The sequence below is a fragment of the Sinocyclocheilus grahami genome, unplaced genomic scaffold (genome assembly GCF_001515645.1).
Source record: "Sinocyclocheilus grahami isolate Dianchi unplaced genomic scaffold, SAMN03320097.WGS_v1.1 scaffold37.1, whole genome shotgun sequence".
Lineage (NCBI taxonomy): Eukaryota > Metazoa > Chordata > Actinopteri > Cypriniformes > Cyprinidae > Sinocyclocheilus > Sinocyclocheilus grahami.
In genome coordinates, this window is record NW_015505216.1 from 343,339 (window position 1) to 349,007 (window position 5,669).

Sequence of the window (5,669 nt, forward strand, 5' to 3'; positions counted from 1 at the left end):
AGTTTTGGGCAGTAGAGTAGCACTTGTTGTTTATCATTTCTCCGATCACAAATGCAGACACAGCGTAAAAACACAGTCATTATAAGTCATTATAATCAGTAATTATGTCCCCACTGGATGCAACAAATGCCTCGTTTGTAATGGGTATTAATGTTTATGTCTCGTCGCTCCGGCCGGACACGGCATCAACAGTATGTGAGGGGCGTAACATTTCCCTCTCACGCTTGAGGTATTCGGCCAATCACAACACATTGGATAGCTGGCCAGTCACAGCACACCTCGCTTTTTCAGACCGATGAGCTTTGTAAAAATCGACGCGTTTCAAAAAGGCGGGGCATAGAGGAGAAACAATAATGTACAGTATGTGGAAAATAATGTGTTTTTTGAACTTTAAACCGCATAAACACATTTCATTACACCAAATACACAAAATAATGTTCTTTTTAGCAGCATCATATGACCCCTTTAAGACATTTTTAAGAGCGCTATAAGACCAAGTAAAGACAATTTAAGGAATAAATTGAAGGGAACACAGTACATCTACATGTTCTCCAAATGTTACTTCCTAGGGGAGCATACAAGTTGTACTAGCAGCACTTCAAATTTGAAAATATTTCCAACAGATCTCCATTAATTATTAATTAATTTTACAACAAAACTCAGACTCCAACCATAAGATTATGTAAATCACTTTTACTGTACCTTCTGATAAAACTGGAAATATATATATATATATATATATATATATATAATAAAAACAACAACAACGACAAATAAATAAATGAAATAAAATAAAATAAAATAATTGAATTGAATTAAATTGAACATTTGAAAAATGGATGTTCTTCCTCGCTATTATTACCTTGTTTTCCAAGACTCTTAAATCAAGATGCATTTATTGAGAAGCAAAATACCATAAGATAAGAAGTTTTTCTGAGAAATTAATCAAAATGAATTTATTTTATGATTAAAGTAAGGACAAATATCTGCTAATGGGCTCAGAAAAAAACTTAGTTCAAAGGAAACACTTTCCCTTTACAACTCATTGAAAAATTATTTTCTTGTTTTAAGCATAAACTTAAAATATTAATGGGAAATATTATATATTTTTTTTCAGTACATGCAACATTCAAAGTTATGATTTTAAGAATCTAAGACTTTTTGCTCTGATTTAAGACCTTTTTAAGACCTTAATTTGTAGAAGGGCAAATTAAAGTGTTTAAGACCCTTTCAAGACCCACAAAAAAAACTAAAATCACCCAGAGTGTGACATTTATGGGCAGCTTAACCTAAAATCGATGATATCGAAATAATAGCTTAGTGTGGGAAAATAAGTTCAAATAATTGCACACCATCTTTGCCTGACATGTAAAAACAAACCTCACTGGTTCTAGCACATCAAGAGAAAATGGTTCAGCTTCCATTCACCATATTTGACGTGCTCTATATATGTGTGTGTCAATGAATGTTTATATATGAATTAAATCTGTTCATCATAGAAAGCAATTGTGTCTCTTCAGAAAACTTGAAATAGATTGTTCCATTCATATGGATTACTTTTATGCTCTCTTGTTGTACTTTTTGATGCATGAAACTTTGTTTGCTTGGACATCTAATGAATGGACAAAAATGATAAGAGAATATTGAAAATATTGTCATGTATCTTCAAAGTCTTATGGGTTTGTAATGATTTGAGGGTGAGTAAATGATAAGAGAGTTTTCTTTTCTTTTTTGGATTAATGTAAGGTCTGTTTTGGGTTCTGTTTCTTGTTCTCATGACTTTTATTTTGTAATTTCATTCATGATGTCAGGAGGTGCATTCGACTTGAAGCACGGCTACAGACGGCAGTCAACGAGAGTAGCCGCTTGCAGTCGGGGGCGGAGTTGAAAACAGAGCCGTCAAGCCGGACACTTTCTGCTCCCGTTAGTGACGCTCGTGCGGTGTTTGCATACTCTATCACAAAGTTAAATGCAATTATTTGTCAAATATACAGACGTTTCAGAAACGTTTTCATGAGCAACAGATATATACTGATTATATACTGCTTAATACATCGACATCTGTTTAAGAATAAAGTTCAACGTAAATGTATACTATTTAAATACTAATAAAGTGGGGGAATGTATGCTTTCATTAGTGTTTTATGATAAACGTGACTCAATATAACATTGCGTCTACAGAAAAAAAGCTTTTTTAGTAAAAAAGCTTTTACTGTTCTAAAAACACAGATTTGTGGCTATTATTGGAATTGAAAAGGTTAGAACAAACCCGAAACACACATGATAGTTGTCATGCGGTGTCGTCATCAATGCTCCTGCAGCCGCTCTGGAGAAACTGTGCAGGCTGAGTCAGCTGACTGCTCTCGAAACGCTCTCGCGGTGCTTTGATGCCACACATGAGAGTGACGTGGCATCAGCGACGTCTCAAGTCGGACAAAATGACTAACTGGCATGCACTGCTTCAAGTCAGATTGCGATCGATCTGCACAGTGCTGCATGAAGTCAAACGCACCTAGTGTCATGCTTCCCTTGCCCTCATGTATTTCTGCCCTGTGTATGTGTCATGTTGTGATTGGTTGTTCAAGTCATGTGTCTTGTTCCTCACTGGTTATTGTCCTGTCTTGTGGTTCTCAGTTCTGTTTGCTCATTGGTTGATTCTTGTCATGTGACCCTTAGTGTTTGCTATAAGTAGCCCTCTTGTTGCCATTGTCTCTCGTCATGTATTGATGTTGTAACCTGCTGTTGGTGAGTTGTGTTTCTGTTCACGGTCAAGTCTGTTCATGCCATGTCAAATCAAGTTTGTTTCAAGTCAAGTCAAGTCAAGTCTTTGTTTATTATTTGGATTTCACATTGTAAATAAACTAAACTTGGGTTCATTGTTGGTCGCGTATTCTGTAATGATCTGTCCACTGAAGTCGAGTTGTGATGATGAACCCAACTGCAGTTTATTTACAATGTGAAATCTAAAATCCAAACAATGAACAAAGACTTGACTTGACATGGCATGAACGGACTTGGCATGAACAGACTTGACCGTGAACAGAAACCAATGAGGAACAAGACTCATGATTTGAACAACCAATCACAATATGACACATACACAGGGCAGAAATGCATGAGGGCAAGGGACGCATGACACTAACATCATGAATGAAATTACAAAATAAAATACATGAAAACAAGAAACATAACCCAAAACAGACCTTACAATTAACTATCCCTTTAAGACCTTTTAAAGACTGGAACAAATAAAATTATTACTGTATAACCATACCAGAACAAACCGACATAATATTGGAAACCCAATATCCCAGATGACTGGGAAGTCAAGCAGGCAGCAGACTTGTGTAATTTTGCCTGGAGCAAGGACCAGGTGTTTTGAAAAGTCAGACCATTGTGTTTCCTCTTGTTCCAAAACCACTCCATGATGAGCCCAATCAATGTTCTTATTTAAAGTGTTTAAGAGCCATTTTAATTACCTTAAATTTTGAAAAGTGATTATAATAGGGTGACCATACATGCCATTTTCCCAGGATGCGTCCTGGCCAAGATTTCTATATTGCCTAAAATATCTAGGTTTTGGCTTTGTTTGCGTGTGCAGACCGATCAGTGTATGACATCAAAATACCATACAGACGGTTCCTTATGCTTTCAAAATGCTCTTGAGATATTTTGATGTCACGCAAACAATGCCAAAACCAATGGCAATATAGAAATCCTGGCCAGGACGTGTCCTGGGAAAATGGCACGTATGGTCACCCTAGATTATAAGGCATGACTTTAAGCACCCACGGTCTCCCTGCATTCTGCTAAATATCTCCTATTGAGTTCCACAGAACAAAGACAGTCAGACAGGTTGGGAATGACATGAGCATGAGTAAATCATGACTTCACTTATCATAGTTGGGTAAATTTCTCTCTAAACAGGACATAAAGGAACGAGTCCAATGAAGTGGCATTGTGTTGTGTCCCATGAGAGTTATTTTGGCAGGCTGGATCTTTTTGGCATGTGAGTTCTCATCTTTCCTCTGTTTCCGTCTCACCCGGTCTCTAGTGAGTTCATATCTTGGCCCTTTTCCCGGATAGGAGAGCCACTGTTGAGGAAGAACGGAGATACTGCCAGTATGCTGATATTAGACAGTTTTTAGATCACTACACCAGAGTCCCTGCTTGTCACATGCTTCAGATCGCAGCATACCCTGCAGGTTGTGGGTTCAAGTTCTCTGGGGAATAGTGCTATACACAGACAGAGCAAACAACTTCTTGCAGCGCATACCAGCATCAATTAAAAACAAACTCTACTATTATCACCTTGACTGTATTTTCAGATCATGCTGTTTGATGACTTACCAACTGTAAATAACAGGCAAAAGTCTTAAAATAATGACCAGAAAAATCTGTCTGAGCTCTGTTCTGATAGTCACTGAAAAAAAAGGCTAAATACTAAAATCCAACTTACCATGCAATCATGCATAGTTAGCAGTGGCTTTGATTGCTGAAGTCTAATGCTGTTGTCCAATCACAAATTCATCTTTCACATGGTAAAGCCAAGTCAAACAGATACCAACATAGACATCGACATAGACATAGGCTGCGGGACATGACCTCATCCTTGAAAACCATTAACTAAAACTTCTTTAACAACACAAACAACATTAAATACAAGTTCAGTAGCAACAAGGATACATATAGTGTGTGCTGACCATATGCTATGTTAAATTATTATATATGTATTAAAATAATGTTACTCTTTAGTTCCTTTTTGTTACTTTGTATGAGAAGCAACTTGATTTTCGATAGTCCACTTTAGACATTCTACTGACTATAAGTAACTTTGCAACAACATGTCAACTTACCCTCTTTATTTTGCAACTACACTCTGGTTAGAGTATTAGCAAACTGTTAGGTTAGGTTTAGAGTTAGGAATAGACTGGTAGGTTAGGGTTAGGGTTAACAGAATAATTTGACATGTACTTGCAAAGTCACTTATAGTCAGTAGAATTACTGTTGGGGGTCCATCAAAATAAAGTGTTAGCAGATATTAAGCTGAGAGTCTACTAATAATCTAGTGACTGGTACGGTAGTTGACATGTTACTTATAGTTAGGAGAATGTCTACAGTGAACTATCAAAATAAAGTGTTACCCAGTTTTAAAACAGTGTATGGTTGCCACATGATGGCATGTGTAAAAGCGGCTTACTGTCATGAAACCATCCAGCAGGCCAGAGTCTGGTTTAGGAGGTGCCTGCAGACGCTCCATGGACCACTTTTCAATGATGGAGGACACCTGGCTGTTCTCTGTGTTTAGGATACGGAATCCTGTCATGTTGACCCCGCTGTAGCGGTAGGGCTCCACATCCAACGCGAAGAGATCCTGAAAATATGTGAAAAGTTTATAAATTGACTGAAATGTGAGGAAAAACCTAAACCACAATAGGAATGTGTGTTACATATAAGCTTTAGTCTAAAATACAGGGAGCTTCCTTGATGTAATTAGCAAAAACAGAAACGTTACCAGCCATGAAACAAGTAAAAATGTCACAATTAGTGACCCACAAGTATTGAAAAAAATAAAATAAAATTGTATATATACATATATATACATATATATATATATATATATATATATATATATATATATATATATATATATATATAAAACATACCTA

The 5,669-nt window shown here is 36.6% G+C and overlaps 1 pseudogene; it reads right to left on the reverse strand.

Annotated features, from left to right (window-relative positions):
• Window positions 1-5,669, reverse strand: part of LOC107581745 (glutamate receptor ionotropic, kainate 2-like) — a 250,680-nt pseudogene that overhangs the window by 143,060 nt on the left and 101,951 nt on the right.